Genomic DNA, 12,151 nt, shown 5'->3' with positions numbered 1-12,151 from the left:
TTATGTATTTAGCAGTTTCTCTCATCTCCCCTCTGTCTCGTCTTTCTTCCAAGCTATACATGTTAAGGTCCTTTAATCTTTCCTGGTAAGTTTTATCCTGCAATCCATGTACCAGTTTAGTAGCTCTTCTCTGAACTCTCTCCAAAGTATCAATATCCTTCTGGAGATATGGTCTCCAGTACTGAGCACAATACTCCAGATGAGGTCTCACTAGTGCTCTGTAGAGCGGCATGAGCGCCTCCTTCTATCTACTGGTAATGCCTCTCCCTATACACCCAAGCATTCTGCTAGCATCTCCTGCTGCTCTATGACATGGTCTGCCTACCTTTAAGTCTTCTGAAATAATGACCCCTAAATCCCTTTCCTCAGATACTGAGGTTAGGACTGTGTCACTGATTGTATATTCTGCTCTTGGGTTTTTACGCCCCAGGTGCATTATCTTGCTCTTATAAACATTAAATTTTAGTTGCCAGATTTTTGATCATTCCTCTAGTTTTCCTAAATCCTTTTCCATTTGGTGTATCCCTCCAGGAACATCAACCCTGTTACAAATCTTTGTGTCATCAGCAAAAAGACACACCTTACCACTGAGGCCTTCTGCAATGTTGCTGATAAAGATATTAAACAATATGGGTCCCAGAACAGATCCCTGAGGTACCCCACTGGTAACAAGACCTTGGTCTGAATATACTACATTGACTACAACCCTCTGCTGTCTGTCCCTCAGCCACTGCCTAATCCATTCAACAATATGGGAGTCCACGCACAAAGACTGCAATTTATTGATAAGCCTTCTATGTGGGACAGTATCAAAAGCCTTACTAAAGTCTAGATAAGATGTCTACTGCATCTCCGCCATCTATTATTTTAGTCACCCAATCAAAAAAATCAATAAGATTAGATTGACATGATCTCCCTGAAGTAAACCCATGCTGTTTTTCATCTTTCAATCCATGGGATTTTAGATGTTCCACAATCCTCTCCTTAAGTATGGTTTCCATTAATTTCCCCACTATTGATGTCAGGCTTACTGGCCTATAGTTGCCCGATTCCTCCCTACTACCTTTCTTGTGAATGGGCACGACATTTGCTAATTTCCAATCTTCTGGGACGACTCCTGTTGCCAGTGATTGGTTAAATAAATCTGTTAATGGTTCTGATAGTTCACCGCTGAGCTCTTTTAATAGCTTTGGGTGTATCCCATCAGGCCCCTGTGACTTATTTGTATTAATTTTAGACAGCTGACTTAGAACCTCTTCCTCTGTAAAGACACATGCATCAAAAGATTCATTAGTCTTCTTTCCTAACTGAGGTCCTTTTCCTTCATTTTCATTTGTAAAAACTGAACAGAAGTATTCATTGAGGCAGTCAGCTAGTTCTTTATCTTCTTCCATATACCTTCCTTCTTTTGTTTTTAATTTGGCAATTCCTTGTTAGCTTGGTAGTCTGGTCTGTCTCTGGTTTAATCCAGGGAACTTTCTCTTGGCTTCAGAGGCTCAATATCCAGCAGAGCTGAAGGTGCTCTTGCTGGCCTAAGCAAGGCTTGTCCAGGAGGGACGGGCTCCTGCTGCACACCCTCCCTTGGCAGGGGGTAAATTAGACTACCCTCTAACTAGCTTAACTCCTCGCTAGAGGGGGAGAATATAATGGAAAGAAGGTTCCAATCTATGTAAGATAGCTCTGCCATGCTTGCTGCCACCAGGTGAACCAGGCACATTACACTTGAACAGTTACATAACATTATTACAGATATACATTTTGCAGGCCCTGGAAATCAATACACAGGGTGACATTGGGTTAACCTTAGGAGAGAGTAGAGAGGTGTAAAGGTGATAATGCACCTCTGGGGCGTTACAGATACTCTGATTGTGACTCTTGAAACCAAAGGCTATAGACATCTGTGTGGAGGTATGCCATAGCCGTCTCTAACTACTAACCGGGCATGGGTCCACAAATTAACCAACCCTGATGACCACGGAGCTGCACAGTGGTCAGTGCAGAGTTGCACTCATCATTTCCATTAGCTTGGAGAAAAGGGAGCATAACCCTCTTCATGAATCCATATTCGTTTATTAATAGACCCCCGTTCAGGACCCTCATGTATTAGCCAGAGCCGAGAGAGAGGCTTCTAAGATCATCTTGCATTTCGAAGGACGTGGCCAATCCATGCATTACACTAAAAGTCTACTGATTTCAATAACAATTTTATAATGCTTTATTTCTCCTGTGGAGGTGCCATAGGGAAAATTGTTAATTTCTAATGATAATTTGTTTTCCCTTAGTCCTAACAGCAGCACAACTGGGGTATTACTGCCCCTGTGGACAATCAGGACAGGTGGAACTTTTATTAATTAATTAAATCAAAATAAGCGGTAATTAACCAAATAGGCCCCTATGAAGCCGTCCTCCAACATACACCCCGTGCAAACTATTAAGTATTAAACAACAAAAATTAGAGGGAGGGATATACGTGTGCTGCTGTTAGGACTAAGGGGAAACAAATTATCATTAGAAATTAACAATTCCCTTACGTCTGAACAGCAGCACAACTGGGGACTTAGCAAGAAGAGAACCTATGAGGGAGGGTCTTCCAGGTGAACTGAATTCAAGACAGACCTGCCAAAGGCGGTGTGTTCTGAACTCCTCAAGTCAAGCCTATAATGGATTACAAATGTAGCGTGGAAACTCCATGAGGCAGCAGCACAAATGTGCTCCAAAGGTACTAGGCTCCTCTCCGCCGTAGAGGTAGCTACCGCTGGGGTAGAATGAGCGTGGACAAAAGCAGGGGGCACCAATCCCTGGGCGACAAAAGCTACTCTGATGGCTTCTTTGATCCAACGGCTTAATGTTGGCTTAGAAGTTTTAAGACCTTTGTTTCGTCCGGCAAAAAGAATCAAAAAAATTCTCAGATCTTCGAAAGTCTTTAGTTCTTTCTAGGTATATTTTCATACTTCTAGCAACATCTAGGGTCTGAAGGACCTGCTCTTCTTCCGACACTGGACATGGATAAAAAACAGGTAAAGAAATGACCTGGTTTAAATTGTGGAAAGAAGGTACCTTAAGCACGATGGTAGGGAGAAACCGCAGAAGGACTCTATCCGGTAAAAATAGAGTATAAGACTCCACAGCAGCCAAGGCCTGCAATTCTCCGATTCTCTTTGCTGAAGTGATGGCCAGCAAAAAAAAACAGGTCTTCCAAGACAATAACTTTAAATCCACGCTTTGAAGGGGTTCAAAGAGGGGAGAGCAGAACCCCCTGAGCACGACTGACAGATCCCACAGAGGTATAAGGCTCAGGATCCTAGGTTGCAGTCTTTCGGCTTCTTTAAGGAACCTTTTGATTAGAGGGTCATGAGAAAAAGGCTTGCCCAAAACTGCAGTCAAAGCTGAGGTATGTAGTCTTAAGGTTGAAGGTTTGAGACCCTTGTCTAATCCATCCTGTAGGAACTGAAGAATGGAAGAAATAGGGGGATCCACCGAGGACACCATATTTAGGGCACACCACTGCCGAAAAGTTCTTCCGATCTTGGAGTAAGCTTTGTTGGTAGATACCGATCTGGAATGGGATAAAGTCTTCAGGATCCTCGCAGACAATCCCCTAGACTCTAGAAGGGGGCGATCAACCTCCAGGTTGTAAGGTTGAGACTCTTCAAGTCTAGGCAGGACCCTGCCAGATGTACCAGGTCCTGCCTCAGGGGAAGCTTCCAATATTGGCCCTGGCTCATCTGCATGAGCTGGGTGAACCAAGACCTCTTCGGCCAGAAGGGTATTATGGCGATCGCTGAGGTCTGGTCTTGCCTGACTTTCATCAATACTGTTGGTATCATGGAAACTGGAGAGAATACATAGGCCAGCCTGAACCTCCACGGAATGGACAGAGCAACCACCGCCCAAGGATTGTCTTCCCTGTATAGGGAGCAGAATCTGTCCACCTTGGCGTTGAACCTTGTCGCCATAAGATCGATCTCTGGCATTCCCCACCGTTGCATAATCTGATGGAAGACTTCTTGGCTTAGGGACCACTTGCCTGGCACGGGAATATTTAGACTTAGACGATCCGCCACCACATTGAGAGTTCCTCTGATGTGAACTGCGGCCAGGTGGATAAGGTTCTTTTCTGCCAAGATAGGATCCATCCCACTTCCTAGAGGAGAGGTTGAGATCTCGTTCCTCCCTGTCTGTTTATATAGAAAACTGTCGTCATATTGTCCGAGCGAACTCTCACTGCTTTGCCCTGGACTTGAGGCGCGAAGTGTAGGAGTGCCAACCAGACCGCTCTTAATTCTCTTAAGTTTGACGACATTTGGCTCTCTTGGGGAGTCCAAGTACCCTGTACTTGAACTTCTTCCAGATGGGCTCCCCAACCTAGAAGGGATGCATCTGTGGTCAACATGTTCCAACGGGGTGGAATCAAGTACCTCCCATCTTTCAGCTGCTTCCACCACGTGAGGGAGCGGCATACCCAGAGAGACAGGGAGCACTTCTTGTCTAACCCAGTTGGGTTGCGGTTCCACAGGACCCACACTTCTGACTGAAGAGGGTGCAAGTGTGCTAGGGCCCAAGGGACTGCTTCTGCAGTTGCTGACATGTGGCCCAACATCTTCATCAAGGTTCTGATGGAAACCACACGGGGGACCATTAGAAACTCTGCGGCTCTGATTACCTTCTGGGGTCTCTCCAGAGTGAGGGAGAGAGTCATCCGAGAGGAGTCTATTATGAACCCCAAGAATCTTCTTTATGTTGCTGGTACGATTTTGGATTTCTCCCAATTGATTATCCAGCCTAAATGCTGGAGAAAAGTAAGAGCCCGATGAAGATGGTTCTGCAACACATCTAGAGACGCGGCCTTTAGTAGCCAGTCTTCTAGGTAAGGAATAATTTCTAAACCCTCTAGCCTCAAGGCTGCCACTATAGCAACCACAACCTTTGTGAAGATTCCAAAAGGCAGGGCAGCAAACTGAAAATGTCTGACAGTGCCCCTGAGAGAGACAGCAATCCCTAGGTATCTTCTGTGATCTGGATGAACTGGTACATGAAGATACGCGTCTTTGAGGTCTATGGTGACCATGAGGTCCCCTGGTTGCAAAGCTTCTATGACCGAGCGAATGGTCTCCATGCTGAACCGCCTCTGGGTTATAAACCGGTTCAGGTAACAGAGATCTATTATCATTCGCCAGTTCCCGTCCGGCTTGGGTACAAGAAAAATCTTTCTACAGAGGGCACTTCCTCTAGCGCTTCTTTTTGTAGGCTTCACGAACTTTGAAGGAGGAGGAGCTAAAAAACGTATTCTGTACCCCTCTTTTATAATCTGAAGGACCCACTGGTCTCCGAAATGGCGGAGACGTCCACCTACAGAAGTGAGCAAGCCGGGGGGAAAAAGAGGGTCTACAATAAGATCTGCCAGGGGAGTAGAGATGACGTCAAAGGCTCGACTTCTTCTCCCTAGGTTCCTAGGTACAAGGATTTCCCCTGCCCCAAGAGCCTTGTCCTCTGCGGGATCTCTGGTAGGATTGGGATCTGGATCCCCTAAATTGTCTACCTCTCCCCCTAGAGGATTGCTGAGGGAGACACATTCCTTTTTTATTAGAGAGTCCCTCCATAATCTTATCTAGTTCAGACCCAAATAGTCTCCCTGGTTCATAAGGGAGACCACAGAGATTGTACTTAGAGGCATTGTCTGCCTTCCAGGGTCTGAGCCAGAGGGGCCTCCTACTGGCGACAGAAAGAGCCATCGACTTTGAGGCCAACCTAAGCTGTTGAGATGCTGCATCACTCAAGAAATCTGCACCTAACTTTAACTGAGAACTGATATCAGCTCTAGCCACGCCCGATCTAGTGGATCCTGGAGATTAGAACCATCCTCAGAGGGAACCACAGTGCGTCTAGACAGCTTGTACTATACAGGTCCTTCTCAAAAAATTAGCATATTGTGAAGTTCATTATTTTCTGTAATGTACTGATAAACATTAGACTTTCATATATTTTAGATTCATTACACACAACTGAAGTAGTTCAAGCCTTTTCTTGTTTTAATATTGATGATTTTGGCATACAGCTCATGAAAACCCCAAATTCCTATCTCAAAAAATTAGCATATCATGAAAAGGTTCTCTAAACGAGCTATTAACCTAATCATCTGAATCAACTAATTAACTCTAAACACCTGCAAAAGATTCCTGAGGCTTTTAAAAACTCCCAGCCTGGTTCATTACTCAAAACCGCAATCATGGGTAAGACTGCCGACCTGACTGCTGTCCAGAAGGCCATCATTGACACCCTCAAGCAAGAGGGTAAGACACAGAAAGAAATTTCTGAACGAATAGGCTGTTCCCAGAGTGCTGTATCAAGGCACCTCAGTGGGAAGTCTGTGGGAAGGAAAAAGTCTGGCAGAAAACGCTGCACAACGAGAAGAGGTGACCGGACCCCGATTCCAGACCTTGGGGGACCTGCGGAAGCAGTGGACTGAGTCTGGAGTAGAAACATCCATAGCCACCGTGTACAGGCGTGTGCAGGAAATGGGCTACAGGTGCCGCCTTCCCCAGGTCAAGCCACTTTTGAACCAGAAACAGCGGCAGAAGCGCCTGACCTGGAGGAAGACTGGGGAGAGGGAAATGCCAAAATGCCTGAAGTCCAGTGTCAAGTACCCACAGTCAGTGATGGTCTGGGGTGCCATGTCAGCTGCTGGTGTTGGTCCACTGTGTTTTATCAAGGGCAGGGTCAATGCAGCTAGCTATCAGGAAATTTTGGAGCACTTCATGCTTCCATCTGCTGAAAAGCTTTATGGAGATGAAGATTTCGTTTTTCAGCACGCCCTGGCACCTGCTCACAGTGCCAAAACCACTGGTAAATGGTTTACTGACCATGGTATTACTGTGCTCAATTGGCCTGCCAACTCTCCTGACCTGAACCCCATAGAGAATCTGTGGGATATTGGGAAGAGAAAGTTGAGAGACGCAAGACCCAACACTCTGGATGAGCTTAAGGCCGCTATCGAAGCATCCTGGGCCTCCATAACACCTCAGCAGTGCCACAGGCTGATTGCCTCCATGCCACGCCGCATTGAAGCAGTCATTTCTGCAAAAGGATTCCTGACCAAGTATTGAGTGCATAACTGAACTTAATTATTTGAAGGTTGACTTTTTTTGTATTAAAAACACTTTTTTTTTATTGGTCGGATGAAATATGCTAATTTTTTGAGATAGGAATTTTGGGTTTTCATGAGCTGTATGCCAAAATCATCAATATTAAAACAAGAAAAGGCTTGAACTACTTCAGTTGTGTGTAATGAATCTAAAATATATGAAAGTCTAATGTTTATCAGTACATTACAGAAAATAATGAACTTTATCACAATATGCTAATTTTTTGAGAAGGACCTGTATATGGCCAACTTTACAGATACAAAGAGCCAAAAAAAAAACACGTATGACTACCAGGAGCCACAAGCTATACATTTATACACGAGTCACCATATTTTTTCGCCCTACAAGATGCACCTAGGTTTTAACAAAATAAAATAAGAGAAAAAAAATATTTTTCATCTGATCTGAGGTCTGCTAAAAATATTTTTTTCTTATTTTTCATTAGCAGAGAAAAAAAAGAAAAAATATATTTTTCATCAGACCTCAGATCAGACTCCTAAATCAGATCCCCAAATCTCATCAGACCTCCAAATCAGACCCCCATAATAAGACCCCCAATGCTCGGATCAGACAACACAAATCAGACTCCTAGTGTCAGACCCTCAGTGCTCAGATTCCCCCCCATGTTCAGATCTTTCCCCCCATGCTCAGACCTAACCAACCCATGTTCAAACAAGACCCCCCATGCTCAGATCTGACCCCCCATGCTCAGATATGTCCCCCCATGTTCAGATCTGACCCCCATTGCCAAGATCAGAAACTCCCATGCTTAGACCAGACCCCCATGCTCAGTTCTATAATTTAAAAAAATCTCTTCCCTCTCCTGATCAGACACTGGGGTCCTGCTCGGGCACCTGCTACTCTGCAGGTCTGACACACTCTCCACTGTGACCTAATGAGCACCATCAGGTCATAGTGCGTGTCTCCGTACTACGTTCTCACACTGTGTGATCAGGACGTAGCTGAGATTGAGTGAGCTGGAGCTGCAAAGTATTAACTGTTCCCGATCAGTAAAAGATACCTGAGCATGGGGTGGAGAGTGAGCCGCCTGACTGCTTCCTGGCTCCATAGCTAGAGCCTCACTTGAAGAAGCAAAGAGCAGCATGCGGCTCAAGAGCCACAGGTTGGCCATCCCTGGACTAGGGGGTATAAGGTTCTGAACCTTTTACATATTACCGGTCCCTTTTCTGGATGCTTCCATTCAGTTTTCATCAAACTTTTGAGCGACTCCTCCACTTTGAAGGCCCTAGGCCCACTAGAGGTGGATGCAGAAGCTTCCCCTTGATCAACATCCTGGTCCCTTGACCTGATGGATCTCAATAGTCGCAGAACTTTTTCCACCGGAAATATCTGGGTGGTAGTGTTCTCACCTTCTTCACTATCTGAAGCCGAGGAATGGGCTTCATCAATAATCATCGGGTCTTCTCCAAAAGACGAAGATCTTCTAGGAGAACTAAGTCTAGGCCTTTTCTGGGCGAATGTGTCAGTTATGGACTTGCCCATAAATTCTTTTACCCAGGTTATCATGTCCAGAGAATGGGGCTCAGGATCTGGAGGGAGGGGAGCGACAACTCTGACATTTGCTATAGATATAGTCGTCAGACGGGCAAGGCGCCACAGCCCTAACACGACAGGTACCTGCGTTTGGAAGAGGTGTTCCGTCCTGAAGAGGGCACCTCCCCCGAGCCCGGAGAAGACATAAGAGGAAGATACTAGCAGCAACAACCGAGACGGCTGAAGGATTAGCAGGTAACGTGAGCTCAGTCTTGTCAGCACTAAGGCATCAGCAACTCTCAGAACACGAAGTGAACGGAAAGACCGCTGAAGGGGAAGATCTTCTTAAATAGCCCAGAGAGGAGGACAGAAAAAAATCCTCTGCCCCTTCTGACATTAGAGTCGAGTAAAAAAGGAGAAATTCTACAGGCACTGGAATTTAGAAGTGGAACTACAGAAAATCAAGGTTTTCTGTCAGGAAAATAAGATAAATAAAATAATTAAGATAAATAACTTATAAGCTATAGCTTATAACAATATTTCTGGTCCGGAGCCGGACCGGAAGTTCGGCAGTTCACTGCTCCCCCCCTCCGCCGCCGAAGAGAGGTGGAGCCGCCAGGAGTAACTGGCGGCGACGGCGCATGGAGGATGCACCGCGCACAAGCATCAGCCCGCACGCCGTCAAAAAATAGGAGCGATCCGCGCTCACCCAGCGCAGACAATACTGACCCGCCAGCCCAAAGTAAAAAAAGTGTGTGGAGGGGGGAAGGGGGGGTAGCCAGGGGGACCGCACGCCTCTAAGACACCACCACCTGTCCCTTCTGTCTGAAGGACAGAGAAAAATCGCACGGGGTGTGTATTGGAGGAGGGCTTTATAGGGACCTATTTGGTTAATTGCCACTTATTTTGACTTAATTAATAAAAGTTCCACCTGTCCTGATTGTCCACAGGGGCAGTAATACCCCAGTTGTGCTGCTGTTCGGACGTAAGGGAATAACTATTTTCCATGGGGTTCTCCCACAGATGACCCCCAATCACTGGTTTATCTCGCCACCAGAAAGCCTACTGCATGAATGCTCAACCTGCGGACCTCCAGCTGTTGTAAAACTACAGCTCCCATCATGCCCTGCTGTAGGCTGATAGCTGTAGGCCGCCCGGGCATGCTGGGAGTTGTAGTTTTGCAACAGCTGGAGGGCCGCAGGTTGAGCATCCCTATTATAGCTTCTTGTCAGGGGACTCTTTTAGGAAAAGGGTATGGTACAAAGCAGAGATCCCCTTGCAGATGACTGCCCCCCTCCTCTATAGCTCATGTGACATGCATGGTGCAGTGCATATTACTGGTGCATAGTGCTTTCTATAAACATATCATGAGACGTTGCAATCCAGATAAGGGTAATAATAGAGTAACCGCAAGAAGGAGAAAACCACAGAAATAAGATAATAATGCACTTAGTAAATTAGATGCAAGCATTATATATGGACAAAGTCCTCACTCTGATATGATAATATCTGAGTCACTTAGTCAATATATTTTGATCAAAACACATCTAAGCCTGCCTACCAAACGCCAAGGTGGTCTCAGGTCAGGCGGGTCCTACGCTAAACCTACCTAAGCCATTGGGCTTCTATGTTCAGGAGCGCAGACGCCGCACATATGGTGTGCTGCTCCTAGTCACCTCCATGTGCATCAAGCAACCAATGGGAGGAGGAGCAAGCACACCCATATGTACCACCTAATCAAGGAGCTCTATTGGATAGGAAGGGCAAAAGTGCAGAGGAATGCTACTCCCAAGATAAAATAGGTGCGCATTCACACTTGAAGGTGCTACTCCCTCAAGCAAATACTACAGACAAAGAAATTCCACAGAAAAAACTAAAATAAAAACATCCTGCACTTTGTCCATATATAATGCTTGCATCTACTTTACTAAGTGCATTATTATCTTATTTCTGTGGTTTTCTTCAATAATATGGCCAGGGACATCCGCACATTTGTATATCATATCGTGCAGCATGTTTTTATCTTAGTTTTTTCTGTGGAATTTTTTTAACCGCAAGAAGGAGCCTCAGCCCCATGCTGAGTCACTGTGACTGGAACAGTAGAAGATCTGTCTCCCAGGCCGCTCTGGCATAATACTCCCGTCAGGTTCATTCAGCTGCCTCATTCACAGCAACCATCTTTTAACCCTGCCGCCCTTTCTATATTTGCTCAACAGTCTCTGCACACCTAGACTCTGTTCATCCCTGTCACCATCAAAAGCTGCCGCTAGCGACCAAGCTGCAAAATCAACGACAGCAGCACTATTACATTTTTTTTATTAAATTCTACTTCTAATTTTGGTCAGACATTTTTTTTACCAGAAAAAAAGCCACAAAAATAATTTACCCTTTTTCTTTTAATGTATTTTTTAATTTTAAAGATTATTAATAAATTAAATCTAGAAAGGAGATTAGATACATTGGTTTTATGGAAGTTGATGTCTGACTTTTTTTTTTTTCCAGGTGTTTTTTTCCCCCTACAGAGATGTAAAAAAATGCCAAAACTTCAGCATGCTGTGTTAAACAAAAGGTCAATATTTGAAGGGTCAATGAGCTTTCCATAAACTTTTAATATGTCATAGCAACATATCAAAAGTTTTGATTGTTGCAAGCCCAAGTGTTGAGACCCCTACCGATCACTATAACCAAAAGAGAGTCCCAAACTGTGGATCCGCAAAACAAGGACACCGGCCATGTGCGTTCCGCATTTTGCGGCACATCTGGGTCATAATAGAACAGTCCTATCCTTGTCCGTAATGAGATCAAGAACAGGACATGTTCTATATTTTTGCAGTTGCCACAGAACGGACATACGGATTAAGACAGGACACGGTGTGCTCTACGCATCTCTTGCGGCCCCCCGGATGTGGACAAAAAAATACGTTTGTGTGCATAGGCTGACTAATGTTTGTTCATAGCTATATCTTCTGACCTCAACCTACACATACATGCATACACGGCCCGGTCTAGTGTGCATGTGCTATGAATGAGAATAGCTGCAGTCAGACACCTGGTGGGGACGTATCACCATGAGAACAAAAGGATGGGGCATTTTGGGACTCGATTACCCCATTCTTTTTAGCAAAATCCCTTTCTCTCCTGTCGTCGAGGAACAGTGAATTGGTTATAAATCACCTTAGAAGATCGTTCTAGTACATTCAGTCCTTCATTCCCTGCAGTCCCATATGTATCTGGAGATGCTAGTCCCACTCTCCTGCCTGCATGTTTATGGAGAAGATAGATGTTGGCTGTGCTAGAGTTTAGCCGAGAGACCGAATCCACACCACCCAATGAAACTTACACAAATTGTAATGTCATATAAGAGTAAAATGCTTTACAGGCTATTACAATAGCATAAACATTATGAGGGAATGAGCAGAGGAACTTGATGTCCAAAATGTCCGCCTGGTACCTCGTTGTGTAAAATGATCCTGTGACGACACATCTCTGTATTACCGCATCGTAGTGGCAAGATC

This window comes from Bufo bufo, chromosome 10 (assembly GCF_905171765.1).
Source record: "Bufo bufo chromosome 10, aBufBuf1.1, whole genome shotgun sequence".
In the NCBI taxonomy this organism is placed as follows: Eukaryota; Metazoa; Chordata; class Amphibia; order Anura; family Bufonidae; genus Bufo; species Bufo bufo.
The sequence above is the reverse complement of the archived record's forward strand: the minus strand, read 5'-3'. Positions refer to the sequence as shown.